Genomic DNA, 21,446 nt, shown 5'->3' on the forward strand with positions numbered 1-21,446 from the left:
ATGGTTGTTGGTGCCAGACGGGCTGGTCTGAGTATTTACAATAGAAGAGTGGAAAAACGTTGCCTGGTCTGATGAGTCTTGATTTCAGCTGCGACATTCAGATTGTAGGGTCAGAATTTGGCGTAAACAACATGAAATCATGGATCCATCCTGCCTTGTATCAAAGGTTCAGGCTGGTGGTGGTGTAATGGTGTGGGGGATATTTTCTTGGCACACTCTGGGCCCCTTAGTACCAACTGAGCATCGTTTGAACGCCACGGCTTACCTGAGTATTGTTGTTGACCATGTCCATCCCTTTATGACTACAGTGAACCCATCTTCTGATGGCTCCTTCCAGCAGGATAATGCACCATGTCACAAAGTTCAAATCATCTCATCACTGGTTTCTTGAACATGACAACGAGGTCACTGTAGTCCAATGGCCTCCACAATCACCAGATCTCAATCCAATAGAGCACCTTTGGGATGTGGTGTGTGACTGAACCGCTTTGGCACCTTGCTTGGGTACTTACTTCCATCAAACAGTGCCTCCTGCCCTCCAAACCATTCCGAGCAGACTGAGAGCTAATACCAGCCCTTTTTACCCCAAGCATCGTACGCAGATTAGATGTTGGGATAGAACCAAAGTAATGACTGTTTATTGAACAGAAATACAGGCTTTTTATACACTTGAAAAGTAGGTCAGTCACCACATGAACAATAAAACGAAATATTTACCCAAAACATCACACAATGGTTTAGATAATGAGGTAGAGCTGACACAAGGCTAATCCCATCATAGATACCTCCAAGAGTTAGCCAACAGACAACAACAATAAGTGACTCAATTAATTTAATGAACAATTGTTTGAGCTGATTATATTACCATCTGCCATGAGTCTCACAGTCTGAGGCAGTCATTGCTGGTTTGGGCCTAGAGACCCCAAATATGTATATGGGTCCTCCAGTTCCCAGAGCCTTTGTGTTTTGGGGAAACATGAACTTGAATACGAAGCAAGACCACTCTAAGCCTAGGTTTCAAATATTGCGACCAGAAAATCACACGATCTTCCCGCGATTTTAATGCGACTTGAAGCAATACCTGTGTATACTTGAGGTCTATGGACCTCAGGTCACATCAAAGTGGAACCAAAGTCATGCAGGGACTACTTTGAAGTCACTGCGACTTGAAGTTGCACAAATATGAACGGTACTCATTGGAAATCATGGGGTATGACTTGTCATGCGACTTTGCAGTCCCAAGTCGCATGACAAGTTGCACTAGTGGAAATGTAGCCTAAGACCGCATACATACTATACAACTTTTTTTGCCTGATTTCCTTTAGATTTACCAAAACCATGTAGTGCAAGGGCCTGCCCGATTGCATACACATTGAAACTCTTAAGGTTTGACATCATATTATATGGTTTTGGTAAATCTGAAGGAAAAAATCTACAGAAAATTGTATAGTGTGTATCCAGCTTAAGGGTCCCCCAGGCACACACCTCCCAAAGAGTAGTGTTCCCTTAAAAGCCAAGGCCCATGGTCAGTTGGAAAGAGGCTAGCCTGCAGTCCCCTCCAAAAGCCTCTGTGCTGGTTGGGTCTGTCACATGGTGGAATGGGAGATTCACATTATGGATGTGCAGCTGACAAATTTGCAGCAACTGCAAGCTGCTATCATGTCAATATGGACCAAAATATCTGAGAAATGTTATCAACAGCTTGTTGGATCTATGCCACGAAGAATTAAGGCAGTTCTAAAGGAAGAAGGGGCTCCAACCCTCACATATGCACAGACACATCGAGGTTTGGGACTTTCATACAGCACAATCTTTGCTCATGTATGGGAAACCCTCACATTTGTAGGTGTGCTGCAGGCCTCTTCCTCTGCCAGGACCCGAAGCCTTGCAGCACATCTATGCGTACAGTACACAGAACCCAGAGGGTCGGGGGTGAACGTCATTCTCGCCCGACACCCTATGAAGTTAAAAAAACAAATAAATCTAAATGCGAGTGAGAGAGGGGAAGAAGGCACGGGAAATCATTTCTTTTAATTACGGTGAAAGTCTGCTTTGATATTGCATCAATATGTGCTTTGAATTGAAGTGTGTTCCTTTTTCCTTGAATTGTTTTTTTAATGTTTCAAAAGAAATTCATAAAAAAATGCAACACATTAAGTTCCTCAATGTTTTGTCTGTTTTGCTTTGTAATCTTTTTGCCAATGGCTTATGGTAACTTTAAAACAATCTGTTCTGTCTCATATAAGATAATACTGCATTGTAGGCAGCTTCAAGGTTTTTTTCTATGAAATGGAAAGCCCTTGCAGGGATCCAGATCCAGGTCAGGTCAGTAGTTGTGTGCCTGTGGGCAAGTAGGACCAGCGGGTAACACTTCCTCCTTGTTCCCCTCCTCGTTGGGTGCCAAGTAAGGGTCACATGGGAAGCAGTGGCGGCTGGTGCTCAAAATTTTTGGGGGGGCGTAAACAAATTGAGAAATTCTGAAAAAACCCCATCAATTGCAGCCTCACTGTGCCATCAATTGCAGCCACTGTGCCCATCAATTGCCGCCACTGTGCCATCAAACGCAGCCACTGTGGCCATCAAATGCAGACACTGTGGCCATCAAACGCAGCCACTGTGCCATCAAACGCAGCCACTGTGCTCATCAAACGCAGCCACTGTGCCATCAATTGCCACCACTGTGCCCATCAAACGCAGCCACTGTGCTCAAACGCAGCCACTGTGCCATCAATTGCCGTCACTGTGCCCATCAATTGCCGTCACTGTGCCATCAAACGCAGTCACTGTGCCCATCAAACGCAGTCACTGTGCCATCAACTGCAGCAACTGTGCCCCATAAAATGCAGCCACTGTGCTCATCAATTGCCCCCACTGTGCCCATCAAACACAGCCACTGTGCCATCAAATGCAGACACTGTGCCCAGCAATTTCCGCCACTGTGCCCATCAAATGCAGCCACTGTGCCATCAAACGCAGCCACTGTGCCCATAAATTGCCGCCACCATGCCATCAAACGCAGCCACTGTGCCATCATACGCAGCCACTGTGCCATCAATCGCAGCCACTGTGCCATCAAATGCAGCCACTGTGCCCCATAAAATGCAGCCACTGTGCCCATCAATTGCCGCCACTGTGCCCATCAATTGCTATCACCGTGCCCCATCAAACGCAGCCACTATGCCATATCATATGCTGCCAGTGTGCCCCCCGCCGGCCCGCCGTCTGCACTGACCTGTCTCGGTGGGACAGCTCCTCGATGTCTTCTCCCGTCCTCTCCACCCGTCCTCTGCTATGATCACAGCGCCTGTTGTTTCAGCCAATCAGGTGACGGGTAACAGATCTGAGCACCTGATTGGTGGAGAGGCGGTTTAGTATTAGGAAAGAGAATATTCATTTGCTTTTCTAACACACAGCTGAGTGACCTGCGAGCGCCTCACCTTTTTTGACACCTATTAGAGCCTATGGCCTCTAATCGGGTGATTCAAAACCACCCCCCTGCCGCTGTAATTCAGGTCCCCTGGGCGCCTGCGCCCAAAAAGGGGCCGGGCGCCTGAATAGGGGGTGGCAGGGGTGGCCAAAGATAAATTCATACAATGCATGAATCTATCTATTGGTGCTAGAGGGGGGTGGCTGGAGAGAGGGCGCGGCGCCCATGCGACCTTAATGCACGGGCCGCCACTGATGAGAAGCATACCCCAGGGTTCTTCTGTGCTACACTAGGCACTTTGTACAGGGTCATTGCCTTACACATGGGGTAACTTTGCTGGAACAGATGATTGACTTGAGTAAAACTCTCTCAATGTACTAAACATCCCCACAGTTATTTGAGCCCTCTCCACCTGTCCAGTGTATCACCGCTACCTCACCCCAATAGTTTGGGGTCCCGCTGTGCACCTAGTGCAGACTCCATTTGTGCAATTCACTTAACTCTTCCACTTCCATACCTCTGTACAGGATGAGGGCCCCAGTTGGGCAGATCTGTTCCCGTTGCCATGGGAGATGGACCGCTGACAACATCTCCCTCTCTGCAACAGGCTATCTCACCTGCCACATGTACAGGCTGCTACAAAAACCTCCGTTACCCTTGGTAACCACACTGTTTAAACTCTCATAACATTATCTTCATACCTTAATGTACTTAGTGTCAGCTCAACCACATCTTCCACCGTTAACTGAAATTGGGATCTGCCTGCTGTCTGTGTGTGTGTGTCTTTGGTATGTGGCCTTCTCTATCTGTTGCCCTGTGTGCACAACCATGACATTGTTATTTGTTGCTCTGGACTGTCTTACCTAAGTTTTATGTGTTGATCTTATCTTGGCCTCTGGCCTCTTGCTATTCTGACTTTTGAAGCAAAAAGTCCACTTTGATTTTTAGGCATTCTTATAGTCACTCATGATTAATTAACGAACTTCAACCCCACCCTTATAACAGTATAAATTTGAGCATCCTTAAGGGGTGAGCACTTTGTTCGGGGAGCACATTGTAATGGCTTCTATCCTTAAGGCTTCTATCTCTAAGTGATTCTTTCTACAAGTGATATGCACTTCAATCTCTGCACTTCAGCGATTGCACGAAGCAAACAATTACAGCAATCTGCACTGGAAAGCAGCTAACAGACTGCAGGTGACCCTGTCTCTCTAATAGGCTCTCCTTCCGCTCTGTAACATGCACTCTCTACCACTGCTTCTGACACTCCTCTCCTCTCTCCTCAAACTCTCTTACCTTCACCCCCCCTCTCCACCCGCCTGCTTATACACATCACCCTGCCTTCTGTCTTCTCCCTACTACTGCTCCTACCAACTCTCGCTCATTCTACATCCCTACACTGATAAAACCTCCAGTACTCTGAGACATGCCCCTTCACCTAAATCACAGTCCCACATTACCTCCCTCACCCTCCCGCTTCTCCTAATCTCTGGTGACATATCCCCAAACCCTGGGCCACCATCATCTGTCTTTGCCCATCGCTCCCATCCCCCTACACCCTCTGGCAGGAGCCGCAACCCACAGAACTTGGTCTCTATTCCTCTTTCCAAAACCAGCCCCCCCTTTTCCTGTGCTCTGTGGAATGCACGTTCTGTCTGCAACAAACTCACCGCCCTTCATGACCTCTTTATCACAAATTCCTTTAACCTACTTGCCATTACTGAAACCTGGCTTCATGAATCGGATACTATTTCTCCTGCTTCCCTCTCCCATGGGGGCCTTCTCTGGACTCACTCCCCCAGACCAAGTGGACGGAAGGGAGGTGGAGTGGGAATCCTTCTAGCCCCATGCAGCACCTATCAGGTTCTTCACCCACCTCCCTCTCTGACACTCTCCTCTTTTGAGGCACATTGCATTCGTCTTTTCTCTCCCATTTCTCTAAGAATTGCTGTCATCTGCCGGCCCCCTGGACCAGTATCAGCCTTTCTTGATGACTTCTCTGCCTGGCTACCCTACTTTCTCTCTTCTGAAATCCCCACAATTATTCTTGGGAACTTCAACATCCCTGTCAACACTAACACTACTATTATGTAATCTGAAGAAATAGGGGATTGGCGCTGTTCACTACTAAAAAATGATAGTAAATAAATAAATAAACTGTACAAACTCCTAACAAAAGGGAAGCATAACACCCCAATTCTAGGTGGGTGAGACGTGTAACACAATGTAAATTGTTATTTGAAAATAAATATATGTGCTGAAAATAGTCAAAAAAAATTGTGCAGACTACCCAAGATGAAGAGTTTTAAAAATATTACTTGAATTAATAAATAGAACTCCAAGCAATAACAAAGGTGAATAATCAATCAGGTGTGTATAAAAATCACAAAAAATATATATGTGTACAATGAAAGGTATGGGTGGGTATACCTAGAAGAAAGGACAAACACCGTGTTGCCCACAAAAAATTTGTGTATGTGTTTAGTGAAGCTAAGTGGTGTAGGATGAAAAAATGTAAAAATATATATAAAAACTAAAAAAAGGCTATCGACATGTAGTGTGCAAACAATCTTAGTGCACAAAGAGAATCAAAAAAGTGAAAAAGAGCCAAAAAAAAAAAGTCCAAGCAACCAGAAAAATTATTTCAAAAAATATAAAAAAGCCGTGAATATTATTTCTATCGTTCAGTGTGAATAAACAGTTCTTGTGCAGCCGGCTAGTGCATCTTCAAAGGTTGCGGATAAGTCCGTCCCAATGAGTGTATACTATCCTGTGTGGAGTCCCCTCTAATGCCCCCACTCACCGGAGCGCCCAACCCCTGCAGGGGTAATGAGCATGTAGATGTGAATCCGATGATCCAAGCGGTCGGTGTCCCCCTCACCACCTAATTTCCACCTGTGTCACCAGATCGCTTTCAAAAGGCATCCATCCGGAACAATTGCCATGTGCGGGGAGAAGAGAAGAACCTCATAGTGTGATTCCGAATATATATTTATTAAATTCAAGTTAACAACAAACAAAAGAAATAAAATAGAATCAAAAATTCAAAGGCTAAAAACAAACAGCACTCTGCCGGCTGGCTCCACGTGAGAAGCCGCAGACAGTGCAGTGTAAGCGGCTTGCGTTCCACTGCACTGTCTGAATTTTTCTGGTTGCTTGGACTTTTTTTTTTTTTTTTTTTTTTTTTTTTTTTTTCACTTTTTTTGATTCTCTTTGTGCACTAAGATTGTTTGCACACTACATGTCGATAGCCTTTTTTTAGTTTTTATATATATTTTTACATTTTTTCATCCTACACCACTTAGCTTCACTAAACACATACACTAATTTTTTGTGGGCAACACGGTGTTTGTCCTTTCTTCTAGGTATACCCACCCATACCTTTCATTGTACACATATATATTTTTTGTGGTTTTTATACACACCTGATTGATTATTCACCTTTGTTATTGCTTGGAGTTCTATTTATTAATTCAAGTAATATTTTTAAAACTCTTCATCTTGGGTAGTCTGCACAATTTTTTTTTTGACTATTTTCAGCACATATATTTATTTTCAAATAACAATTTACATTGTGTTACACGTCTCACCCACCTAGAATTGGGGTGTTATGCTTCCCTTTTGTTAGGAGTTTGTACAGTTTATTTATTTATTTACTATCATTTTTTAGTAGTGAACAGCGCCAATCCCCTATTTCTTCAGATTACATAATTATTGGATCGCACCTTTGGTGCTTTCTCTATTAGGGGGGCTGCAGTTCGGTCACAAGCCCGTCCAAGCGCGGAACAGCACTATATACACTAACACTACTATTACTTCTAAACTTCTCAGTCTAACCTCATTGCTTGACCTGAAGCAATGGATACTGGCTCCTACCCACTCCAACGGCAACACCCTTGACCTTGTCTTCTCCTATCTGTGCACTCCGTGCAACCTTTCCAACAATCCACTCCCACTCTCTGATCATCATCTTATTAGTTTTGCTCTCTCCCTGTCTTCCACCTCCTCTCCCTCCAACCGCCTAACAGGTACACGTAGAAACCTTCGCCACCCCAACCCTTCTCTTCTCTACTCTGCTACTGATCACCTCTATGACAAAATCTCACCCCTGTCCTGCCCCAACCTCGCTACTTTCATCTACAACAGCTCACTGTCTTCCTCCCTAGACAAGCTTGCCCCCCTCACTACACGCAGAATTAGGCCCCGACTGCTACAACCCTGGCAAACAGATGACACCAGAAGTCTCAGAAAACGTAGCCGCGCTCTTGAGCGCCTGTGGCATAAGACTAAGACCCAGGAAGACTTCACACAATATAAATCTGCCCTCCTAAAATACTACTCCTGCCTTCACACTGCCAAACAGACCTAATTTATCACACTCATTAACACCTTCTCATCCAGTCCACATCAACTCTTCTCTACCTTCAACACTCTACTCTGTCCTCCACTGCCTCCACCCACCTACTCACTCACTGCCCAGGAGATTGCCAATCACTTCAAAACTAAGATTGATACAATTCATGAGGAGATCACCAATGCACAAAAACCTCCCACATGCAACACCCCATGTCCACAGACACAATCATTACTTCCCTCATTCAACCCTGCTACTATTACTGAGGTTGCTAAACTTTTATCTAGCACTCATCTAACCACTTGCCCCCTGGATCCTGTTCCCTCGCAAATGCTACGCTCACCCTCTGACTCGATTCTACGCTCTCTAACTCACATTTTCAACCTCTCCCTCTCTTGTGGCATCTTCCCAAACTCTCTCAAACATGCGCTAGTCACCCCCATACATAAAAAAGCCCTCACTGGATCCCACCAATCTCAACAACTTACGTCCCATCTCCTTACTCTCTTCTCCTCCAAACTTCTTGAAAGACTGGTCTACAACCGACTAAGCGACCATCTGACCATGAATAAACTTCTTGATCCCCTTCAGTCCGGTTTTCGCCCTCAACACTCCACGGAAACTGCTCTCCTTAAACTCTCAAATGACCTACTAATGGCTAAAGCCAATGGACACTATTCTGTACTACTTCTCCTGGATCTCACTGCTGCCTTTGACACAGTGGACCACCCCCTTCTCCTCAAAAAACTCCACTCCTTTGGTCTCCGTGACTGTACTCTTCGCTGGTTCTCATCCTACCTATCCCACCGCTCCTTCAGTGTCACTTACAACTCTACTTCCTCCTCTCCTCTTCCCTTTTCCGTTGGGGTCCCCCAAGGTTCTGTTCTTGGACCTCTCCTTTTCTCAATCTACACCACCTCCTTGGGTCAGTTGATTGCCTCCCACGGCTTTAAATATCATCTCTACGCTGACGACACCCAAATCTATCTCTCCACCCCCCAGCTCTCTCCATCTGTCTCCTCACGCATTACCAACTTACTAGCAGACATATCAGCCTGGATGTCACATCACTTTCTCAAACTCAACCTATCCAAAACCGAGCTCATGATATTTCCTCGCTCAGGTGCCACTTCCCCTGATTTCCCTGTCAAGATCAATGGCTCAACTATCAACCCATCTCCCCACGCCAAGGTCCTAGGTGTAATCCTGGACTCTGAACTAACCTTTCGACCCCACATTCTATCACTATCCAAAACTTGCCGCCTCAATCTTCGCAACATCTCCAAGATACGCCCCTTCCTAACCAATGACACCACAAAGCTTCTAATCCACTCCCTGGTCATCTCCCGCCTCGACTACTGCAACTCCCTCCTCATTGGTTTACCTCTAAATAGGCTATCCCCACTTCAGTCCGTCATGAACGCTGCTGCCAGGCTCATCCACCACACAAACCACTCAGCGTCTGCCACACCCCTCTGTCAATCCCTCCATTGGCTGCCACTCAGTCACCAAATTAAATTCAAGATACTAACTATAACTTACAAAGCCATCCACAACCTGGCCCCCAGCTACATCTCTAACCTAGTCACAAAATACCAACCTAATCGTTCTCTTCGCTCCTCCCAAGACCTCCTGCTCTCAAACTCCCTTGTCACCTCATCCCATGCTCGCCTTCAGGACTTCTCCAGAGCCTCCCCCATCCTCTGGAATGCTCTACCCCAATCCGTCTGATTTTCTCCTACTTTATCCACTTTCAGACGATCCCTGAAAACTCATCTCTTCAGAGAAGCCTATCTGGCCCCCACCTAACAACTCTACATTTATCTTCTCAATCAGCACATCACCCATAGTTATTACCTCTTGTATCTCTTGACCTTCTCTCTTAGATTGTAAGCTCTAAGGAGCAGGGCCCTCTGATTCCTATTGTATTACATATAGTTACATAGTTACATAGTAGGTGAGGTTGAAAAAAGACACCATCAAGTCCAACCTATGTGTGTGATTATGTGTCAGTATTGCATTGTATATCCCTGTATGTTGTGGTCATTCAGGTGCTTATCTAATAGTTTCTTGAAGCTATCAATGCTCCCCGCTGAGACCACCGCCTGTGGAAGGGAATTCCACATCCTTGCCGCTCTTACAGTAAAGAACCCTCTACGTAGTTTAAGATTAAACCTCTTTTCTTCTAATTTTAATGAGTGGCCACGAGTCTTGGTAAACTCTCTTCTGCAAAAAAGTTTTATCCCTATTGAGGGGTCACCAGTCCGGTATTTGTAAATTGAAATCATATCCCCTCTCAAGCGTCTCTTCTCCAGAGAGAATAAGTTCAGTGCTCGCAACCTTTCCTCATAACTAAGATCCTCCAGACCCTTTATTAGCTTTGTTGCCCTTCTTTGTACTCGCTCCATTTCCAGTACATCCTTCCTGAGGACTGGTGCCCAGAACTGGACCGCATACTCTAGATGCGGCCGGACCAGAGTCTTGTAGAGCGGGAGAATTATCGTTTTATCTCTGTAGTTGATCCCCCTTTTAATGCATGCCAATATTCTGTTTGCTTTGTTAGCAGCAGCTTGGCATTGCCTGCCATTGCTGAGCCTATCATCCACTAGGACCCCCAGGTCCTTTTCCATCCTAGATTCCCCCAGAGGTTCTCCCCCCAGTGTATAGATTGCATTCATATTTTTGCCACCCAAATGCATTATTTTACATTTTTCTACATTGAACCTCATTTGCCATGTAGTCGCCCACCCCATTAATTTGTTCAGGTCTTTTTGCAAGGTTTCCACGTCCTGTGGAGAAGTTATTGCCCTGCTTAGCTTAGTATCGTCTGCAAATACAGAGATTGAACTGTTTATCCCATCCTCCAGATCGTTTATGTACAAATTAAATAGGATTGGTCCCAGCACAGAACCCTGGGGCACCCCACTACCCACCCCTGACCATTCTGAGTACTCCCCATTTATCACCACCCTCTGAACTCGCCCTTGTAGCCAGTTTTCAATCCATGTACTCACCTTATGGTCCATGCCAACAGACCTTATTTTGTACAGTAAACGTTTATGGGGAACTGTGTCAAATGCTTTTGCAAAATCCAGATACACCACGTCTACAGGCCTTCCTTTATCTAGATGGCAACTCACCTCCTCATAGAAGGTTAATAGATTGGTTTGGCAAGAACGATTCTTCATGAATCCATGCTGATTACTGCTAATGATATCGTTCGTATTACTAAAATCCTGTATATAGTCCCTTATCATCCCCTCCAAGAGTTTACATACTATCGATGTTAGGCTAACTGGTCTGTAATTCCCAGGGATGTATTTTGGGCCCTTTTTAAATATAGGTGCTACATTGGCTTTTCTCCAATCAGCTGGTACCATTCCAGTCAGTAGACTATCTGTAAAAATTAGGAACAACGGTCTGGCAATCACTTGACTGAGTTCCCTAAGTACCCTCGGATGCAAGCCATCTGGTCCCGGTGATTTATTAATGTTAAGTTTCTCAAGTCTAATTTTAATTCCGTCCTCTGTTAACCATGGAGGTGCTTCCTGTGTTGTGTCATGAGGATAAACACTGCAGTTTTGGTTACTGAAGCCCCCCGATTCACTCGTGAAGACTGAGGAGAAGAATAAATTCAATACCTTCGCCATCTCCCCATCCTTTGTAACCAGATGTCCTTCCTCATTCTTTATGGGGCCAATATGGTCTGTCCTCCCTTTTTTACTGTTTACATACTTAAAGAATTTCTTGGGTATTGTATTTGTACTGTCTACCCTCAAGTTGTAAAGCGCTACGTAAACTGTTGGCGCTATATAAATACTGTATAATAATAATAATAATAATAATAGTGACCTGGGCTGTTGACTATGTGTGCCGGTTACTTGCATTGCACCCCTTTAGTAACTTCAGACCAGGCAAAGTTTCAAAGGCTTTACTTAAAGTGAATGTAAACCTTTTTTTGTGTTTTTACCTACAGGTAAGCCTATAGTAAGGTTTAGGAGATATTCATTTTACCCACAGGTAAGCCTATAGTACGGCTTACCTGTAGGTAAAATGAATATCTCCTAAACCTGTACAGTTTGGAGATATTCACTTTGCAAGCAGCCACTTACGTCAGCGGCGCATGCGCTGTGAAGGTCCAGCAGCATCTTGCCGGTGTCTTGCCGAGAAAGTTCCCTCGGCGGATAAGTTCCCCCCTGTACTGCGCAAGCACTGCGCTTGCGCAGTACGAATGACCAGGGAGCCGCCGAAAATAGCCGAAGATGAAAATCTTCAATCAGCTGTACACGGCGCCTGCGCCCTAGGTCCAGGCTGAAGTCCCACCATCCAAGTGGACCTAGAGGGGGAATAAAAAAGTGCCGAGCAAAGCGAGGCCGTGCCCGAAGCATGGCGAGCGAGCCCGCGAGGGGCCCTCTTACAGGCGCTGTGTACAGCTGATTTCTTCTGTATTTCGCTTCGGCTATTTCCGCCGGCTCCTACTGCGCAGGCGCTGCGCCTGCGCAGTAGATGGGGGTCCTTATCTGCCGAGAGGAACTTTCTCGGCAGAACACTGGAAAGAAGTCTCCCAGGCATATGTGTGGGAGTGACGACATCAACCAGAAGACACGCCGAGGAGAAATGTCTGCTCCCTTGGCATGGACCAAGATCAGCTGCTGACACTTCGTTCTAAGTTAAGTATTTCATAAAGAGCTAGTATGTGGTGCATACTAGTTCATTATGCCTTTTGCCTTACAGGTTTAAAAAAAAAAAAAAAAAAATTTGTGCGGTTATACAACCCCTTTAAATTAATTAACATGATGACAAAGACAGATGACAGTCCAACATAAAGTGCAAACATTTCCCTAACATTCCTAGTCCCTTAGGCCTGGTTCATACCTATGCAGCTTGCATATTCCAGGTGCATTTTGTGTTTTTTCAATACACGTTTTTGATCCATTGAAGTCTATGGAACCAAAAACCAGAAAAAAGTCCCTGGCTCTTTCCATAAAATGCACAGATGTGAACGTGACCCATAGGAAACCATGTTAAATGGACTGTAGTGTGTTTCTGCAAAACTGAAAACGCACAAAAAAATGCATAGTTCTCCTCCTGGTAAGCGCTGATAGATGCAGCCCTGCCCATGTACAAATCACATATACAGTCAGGTCCATAAATATTGGGACATCGACACAATTCTAATCTTTTTGGCTCTATACACCACCACAATGGATTTGATAAAAAAACAAACAAAATGTGCTTTAACTGCAGACTTTCAGCTTTAATTTTAGGGTATTTACATCCAAATCAGGTGAACGGTGTAGGAATTACAAAAGTTTGTATATGTGCCTCCCACTTTTTAAGGGACCAAAAGTAATGGGACAGATTAACAATCATCCATCAAACTTTCACTTTTTAATACTTGGTTGCAAATCCTTTGCAGTCAATTACAGCCTGAAGTCTGGAACACATAGACATCACCAGATGCTGGGTTTTATCCCTGGTGATGCTCTGCCAGGCCTCTACTGCAACTGTCTTCAATTCCTGCTTGTTCTTGGGGCATTTTCCCTTCAGTTTTGTCTTCAGCAAGTAAAATGCATGCTCAATCGGATTCAGGTCAGGTGATTGACTTGGCCATTGCATTACATTCCACTTCTTTCCCTTAATAAACTCTTTGGTTGCTTTCGCAGTATGCTTCGGTTCATTGTCCATCTGCACTGTGAAGCTCTGTCCAATTAGTTCTGAAGCATTTTGCTGAATATAAGCAGATAATATTGCTGGAAACACTTCAGAATTCATCCTGTTGCTTTTGTCAGCAGTCACATCATCAATAAATACAACAGAACTAGTTCCATTGGCAGCCATACAAGCTCACGCCATGACACCACCATCACCATGCTTCACTGATGAGGTGGTATGCTTTGGATAATGAGCAGTTCCTTTCCTTCTCCATACTCTTCTCTTCCCATCACTCTGGTACAAGTTGATCTTGGTCTCATCTGTCCATAGGATGTTGTTCCAGAACTGTGAAGGCTTTTTTAGATGTTGTTTGTCAAACTCTAATCTGGCCTTCCTGTTTTTGAGGCTCACCAATGGTTTACATCTTGTGGTGAACCCTCTGTATTCACTCTGGTGAAGTCTTCTCTTGATTGTTGACTTTGACACACATACACCTACCTCCTGGAGAGTGTTCCTGATCTGGCCAACTGTTGTGAAGGGTGTTTTCTTCACCAGGGAAATAATTTTTCGGTCATCCACCACAGTTGTTTTCCGTGGTCTTCCGGTGTTGCTAAGCTCACCGGTGCGTTCTTTCTTTTTAAGTATGTTCCAAACAGTTGATTTGGGCACACCTAATGTTTTTGCTATCTCTCTGATGGGTTTGTTTTGTTTTTTTAGCCTAATGATGGCTTGCTTCACTGATAGTGACAGCTCTTTGGATCTCATATTGAGAGTTGACAGCAACAGATTCCAAATGCAAATAGCACACTTGAAATGAACTCTGGACCTTTTACCTGCTCCTTGTAAATGCGATAATGAGGGAATAACACACACCTGGCCATGGAACAGCTGAGCAGCCAATTGTCCCATTACTTTTGGTCCCTTAAAAAGTGTGAGGCACATATACAAACTGTTGTAATTCCTACACAGTTCACCTGATTTGGATGTAAATACCCTCAAATTAAAGCTGAAAGTCTGCAGTTGATGCACATCTTGTTCGTTTAATTTTAAATCCATTGTGGTGGTGTATAGAGCCAAAAGGATTAGAATTGTGTCGATGTCCCAATATTTATGGACCTGACTGTATGAATAGAGGGTGTAAGTGGAAATATGATAAGGTTTGGGCTCCTTGGATCTCCACCTGAGACTATTAACTGACTGCACGTTATTTTGCACTATGCCTACTGTCTAGGATACCAACATGTATATTTGGGCTCTATATTTCCCCTCCCCTCTTCTTTCTGCATTGCTCCTCCCCCCACCTACCCTGTGTTTTTTTCACCTTTTTTTTTTTTGCTGCCTCGCTTAATTTGAGTTGTTTGTTTTGTTAGTTGCACTATCCTTCATCCTCAAAGGTCAATCATTTCTTTAGCACTACTATAAACTTGCCCTGTACATGTGTGATTACTTGTCTGTTTTATCGCTGTAAGATACACTAAGCATTGTATTCAGGGCTGGACTGGAACAAAAATTTGGCCCTGGACTTCATTTAGACCGCCCACTTTAATTTTGCAAACGCGCACAAAAACAGGCGGCCAATAGCCCCAACTTCCTGACCAACCCCAGGCCTTGGGACTCGGGGCTAATAATGGTCATTGAGCTTTTTGGGGGCCCACTCAGGTGGGGGGGTATATGACCAGGTGGGGGGGTATATGACCAGGTGGGGGGTATATGACCAGGAGCGGGGGGTATATGATGAACAGGGGTGGGGGTATATGACCAGGTGGGGGGGTATATGATGAACAGGAGCTGGGGTATATGACCAGGTGGGGGGGTATATGATGAACAGGAGCTGGGGTATATGACCAGGTGGGGGGTATATGACCAGGTGGGGAGATGTATGACCAGGAGCAGGGGGTATATGATGAACAGAAGCGGGGGTATATGACCAGGTGGTGGGGTATATGACCAGGTGAGGGGGTATATGACCAGGTGAGGGGATATATGATTAGGTAGGGGGTTTATGACCAGGGGAGGGGGTATATGACCAGGTGGGGAATATATGACCAGGTGGGGAGGGTATATGACTAGATGAGGGGTATACGATTAGGTGGGGGGGTATATGACCACGTGGGGAGGGTATATGACCAGATGAGGGGGTATATGATTAGGTGGGGGGGTATATGACCAGATGAGGGGGTATATGATTAGGTGGGGGGTATATGACCAGGTCGGGGGGGTATATGAGCAGCTGAGGGGGTATATGACCAGGTGGGGGGGGGTATATGACCAGGTGGGGTGGTATATGACTAGGCGGGGGGTATATGACCAGATGAGGGGGTATATGACCAGATGAAGGAGTATATGACCAGATGAAGGGGTATATGACCAGGTGGGGAGGTATATAACCAGGTGAGAAAGTATATGACCAGATGAGGGGGTATATGACCAGATGAAGGGGTATATGACCAGGTGAGGGGGTATATGACCAGGTGAGGGGGTATATGATTAGGTGGGGCCGTGGGGGGGACTCACTTTCGGAGCTTCTTGACCAGAGAACTCTGTAACCAGCTGCCTCCCAATGCCCTGACCCCCAAACCACCCCGTGATGAGCCTGATAGTACCTCTCTCTTAGGTCGCTCAGTCGGGCAGGGAGGAGAAGTTGGCAGTCGATCTCTGCACACTGAAGTTGATCTCAGGACCAGAGGGGATATGACCAGGTGAGGGGGTATATGACCTGGTGAGGGGGTATATGATTAGGTGGGGGGTTTATGACCAGGTGAGGGGCTATATGACCAGGTGGGGGATATATGACCAGGTGGGGAGGGTATATGACCAGATGAGGGGGTATATGATTAGGTGGGGGGTATGTGTGTAGTGTGAGTACCTGAGTGTTTTCTGAGTAGTGTATGTGGATCGTTAGTACTTGTGTATTGTGTACTGTATACTTGAGTATTACGAGTGCACGTAGGTCTGCGACTGTTCTGCGATTGCACGTAGGTCTGTGAGTACCTGGGTATTGTCTTGTTGTGTACCTGTGTATTGTCTTGAGTATTAGTGCCAGGAAGCTAGCTGTTAGGTAATTTGGACAGGGTAAAATCCCCAAATCCTCACTAAATTTAATAGGTACGATGCCCGGCAGGTGTGGAGAGGCGACTCTTTGTACATCTTGCTGCATGTATGCGTTCCTTGATCATCCGATCGAGGGCGAATACTGCTGTGCAAAATGTACGCACATTGTTTCCCTGGAAGCCCAGGTTCTGAATCTGGGGAAGCAACTGTCAGCACTGAGAAGTCCCTCCATACTAAAGGAGAGCCAGGAACGTACACGGCAGGGGCCAGCACAGAGGCGGGTGGAGACAAAGAGGTGCAGGCACTAGCAAAGAGTAGATGGGTGACAGTCAGGAGGGGTAGAGGCAGGGCCGATCCTAGGGTCACCGGCGCCTGGGTGCAGAAATATTTCTGGCGCCCCCACATGGGCGTGGTCATCTTACCAACTCCTCCCCTTTACAAATGTTTCTATGGCAACGACTCAAACACAGAGATGCTCCCCTAAAAAGTCTTTGTTACCCTGGGATCCTCCCATGATCTTTTAACAATAAAAAAAATACAGGAAGAGCGTACACTAATGAGACCTGGAGGGGAGTCTCTCTGATGCACACAAAGAGGGCTTCTGTTAGAGAGTCTGTTAGAAAGAACCCCCAGACATAGTACAGGAGATGGTCAGAGACTGCAGACATAGTACAGGAGATGGTCAGAGACTGCAGACATAATACAGGAGATGATCAGAGACTGCAGACATAACACAGGAGATGATCAGAGACTGCAGACATAGTACAGGAGATGATCAGAGACTGCAGACATAGTACAGGAGATGATCAGAGACTGCAGACATAGTACAGGAGATGATCAGAGACTGCAGACATAGCACAGGAGATGATCAGAGACTGCAGACATAATACAAGAGATGATCAGAGACTGCAGACATAGTACAGGAGATGATCAGAGACTGCAGACATAGTACAGGAGATGGTCAGAGACTGCAGACATGATACAGGAGATGGTCAGAGACTGTAGTTATGATACAAAAGACAATCAGAGACTGCAATCATAGAACAGGAGATGGTCAGAGACTGCAATCATAGAACAGGAGATGGTCAGAGACTGCAGACATAGTACAGGAGATGGTCAGAGACTGCAGACATAGTACAGGAGATGGTCAGAGACTGCAGACATAGTACAGGCGATGGTCAGAGACTGCAGACATAATAAAGGAGATGATCAGAGACTGCAGACATAATACAAGAGATGATCAGAGACTGCAATCATAGAACAGGAGATGGTCAGAGACTGCAATCATAGAACAGGAGATGGTCAGAGACTGCAGACATAGTACAGGAGATGGTCAGAGACTGCAGACATAGTACAGGAGATGGTCAGAGACTGCAGACATAGTACAGGAGATGGTCAGAGACTGCAGACATAGTACAGGAGATGGTCAGAGACTGCAGACATAATAAAGGAGATGATCAGAGACTGCAGACATGTTACAAGAGATGGTCAGAGATTGTAGTTATGATACAAGAGACAGTCAGAGACTGCAATCATAGAACAGGAGATGGTCAGAGACTGCAGACATAGTACAGGAGATGGTCAGAGACTGCAGACATAGTACAGGAGATGCCCAGAGACTTCAGACATAGTACAGGAGATGGTCAGAGACTGCAGACATAGTACAGGAGATGGTCAGAGACTGCAGACATAGTACAGGAGATGCCCAGAGACTTCAGACATAGTACAGGAGATGGTCAGAGACTGCAGACATAGTACAGGAGATGGTCAGAGACTGCAGACATAGTACAGGAGATGGTCAGAGACTGCAGACATAATACAGGAGATGATCAGAGACTGCAGACATAGTACAGGAGATGGTCAGAGACTGCAGACATAGTACAGGAGATGGTCAGAGACTGCAGACATAATACAGGAGATGGTCAGAGACTGCAGACATAATACAGGAGATGGTCAGAGACTGCAGACATAATACAGGAGATGGTCAGAGACTGCAGACATAGTACAGGAGATGGTCAGAGATTGCAGACATAGTACAGGAGATGGTCAGAGACTGCAGACATAATACAGGAGATGGTCAGAGACTGCAGACATAGTACAGGAGATGGTCAGAGACTGCAGACATAATACAGGAGATGGTCAGAGACTGCAGACATAGTACAGGAGATGATCAGAGATTGCAGACATAGTACAGGAGATGGTCAGAGACTGCAGACATAATACAGGAGATGGTCAGAGACTGCAGACATAGTACAGGAGATGATCAGAGACTGCAGACATAATACAGGAGATGATCAGAGACTGCAGACATAATACAGGAAATGGTCAGAGACTGCAGACATAATACAGGAGATGGTCAGAGACTGCAGACATAGTACAGGAGATGGTCAGAGACTGCAGACATAGTACAGGAGATGGTCAGAGACTGCAGACATAATACAGGAGATGGTCAGAGACTGCAGACATAATACAGGAGATGGTCAGAGACTGCAGACATAGTACAGGAGATGGTCAGAGATTGCAGACATAATACAGGAGATGGTCAGAGACTGCAGACATAATACAGGAGATGGTCAGAGACTGCAGACATACTACAGGCGATGGTCAGAGACTGCAGACATAATACAGGAGATGATCAGAGACTGCAGACATAGTACAGGAGATGGTCAGAGACTGCAGACATACTACAGGAGATGGTCAGAGGCTGCAGACATAGTACAGGAGATGGTCAGAGACTGCAGACATAATACAGGAGATGATCAGAGACTGCAGACATAGTACAGGAGATGGTCAGAGACTGCAGAAATACTACAGGAGATGGTCAGAGACTGCAGACATAATACAGGAGATGATCAGAGACTGCAGACATAGTACAGGAGATGGTCAGAGACTGCAGACATAGTACAGGAGATGGTCAGAGACTGCAGACATAATACAGGAGATGGTCAGAGACTGCAGACATAGTACAGGAGATGGTCAGAGACTGCAGACATAGTACAGGAGATGATCAGAGATTGCAGACATAATACAGGAGATGGTCAGAGACTGCAGACATACTACAGGCGATGGTCAGAGACTGCAGACATAGTACAGGAGATGGTCAGAGACTGCAGACATAGTACAGGAGATGGTCAGAGACTGCAGACATAATACAGGAGATGGTCAGAGACTGCAGACATACTACAGGCGATGGTCAGAGACTGCAGACATAGTACAGGAGATAGCCAGAGACTGCAGAAATACTACAGGAGATGGTCAGAGACTGCAGACATAATACAGGAGATGGTCAGAGACTGCAGACATAGTACAGGAGATGGTCAGAGACTGCAGACATAATACAGGAGATGGTCAGAGACTGCAGACATGTTACAAGAGATGGTCAGAGACTGCAGTTTCTATGGACATTAGTACATAATGGCCGATCGGCCCTCTCACCTGACCCAACGATACAGCAACGGTTCCTCTGATCAGGAGTCAGCTCACTCTGAATTGCCCATGGTGACTCCGCTGGGTATCACCCAGATCTGTATTCCTGCAATGACTCCATTCCTTTCTCTGCCAGGGATGGTGCCAGGCTGTGTGGCTTTCCCTCTGGTGGCGCAGGGCAGCGGGGTTCTCTCTCTGATGGTGTTCCCTCAGCACTGTCCTCTCCCTCTGGAGTCCTGGGTGTACTTCCCTGAAAGCTTTCCCGGCTCCTGTCTCTCTCTCTCTTTCCCATTCAGCTGAGCATGCTGTGTGGGCTGCAGTTTCCATGTTACAGTGGAGCTGCCAGTCCTCGGGACTATATGTCCCACAATCCTCTTCTCTGCTCTTTTTCTATTCTGTTTCCTCCCTGGTTGATATGAAGGCGGGGGAAGAAACATAGTGGGCAGCTGTGCTGGCAAGCACCGCTCACTAGTACAGCAGCACGCAGGATGAGAGGGAGGGGGGAAAGGAGAGGGAGGGGGGAAAGGAGAGCCCGCAGCTGCATTGGCTTCACTAGGGTTGGGGTCACCCCCCTTCCACCAACTATAGTTGCCCCTCAGTACAGACCCCCCTCCACTACATATAGACCCCCCTCCGGCAGTGCAGAACCCGTACTAAGAATAAACCCCTCCCTCAGTACAGACCTTACTCAGTACAGATCCCCCCCAGGTAACCCCCCCTCCATTAGTACAGACCCCCCCAGGACAGATCTCCCTCTCCATTAGTACAGACCCCCCAGGACAGACCCCCACATTAGTACAGACCCCCCCTCCATTAGTACAGACCCCCCTCCATTAGTACAGACCCCCCAGGACAGACCCCCTCTCCATTAGTACAGACCCCCCCATCCATTAGTACAGACCCCCGCTCCATTAGTACAGACCCCCGCTCCATTAGTACAGACCCCCCCTCCATTAGTACAGACCCCCCAGGACAGACCCCCTCTCCATTAGTACAGACCCCCTCTCCATTAGTACAGACCCCCCTCCATTAGTACAGACCCCCCCTCCATTAGTACAGACCCCCCAGGACAGACCCCACCATCCGTTAGTACAGACCCCCCCTCAGGACAAACCTCCCCCCTCCATTAGTACAGACCTCCCGACAAACCACCCCCCCATTAGTACAGACCCCCCCTCAGGACAAACTACCCCCTTCCATTAGTACAACCCCCCACACAAACCACCCCCTCCATTAGTACAGACCCCCCATAAACCACCCCCCCATTAGTACAGACCCCCCCTCAGGACAAACCTCCGGCACCATTAGTACAGACCTCCCGACAAACCACCCCCCCATTAGTACAGACCCCCCTCAGGACAAACCACCCCCCCTCCATTAGTACAGATCCTCCCCACCAACCACCCCCCCTCCATTAGTACAGAGTAGACCCCCCCAAAAACCACCCCCCTCCATTAGTACAGACTCCCCCTCCATAAGTACAGATCCCCCCTCAGGACAAACCCCCCTCCATTAGTACAGACCCCCCGATAA

The sequence above is a fragment of the Aquarana catesbeiana genome, linkage group LG03 (assembly GCF_042186555.1).
Source record: "Aquarana catesbeiana isolate 2022-GZ linkage group LG03, ASM4218655v1, whole genome shotgun sequence".
NCBI classification, from domain to species: domain Eukaryota; kingdom Metazoa; phylum Chordata; class Amphibia; order Anura; family Ranidae; genus Aquarana; species Aquarana catesbeiana.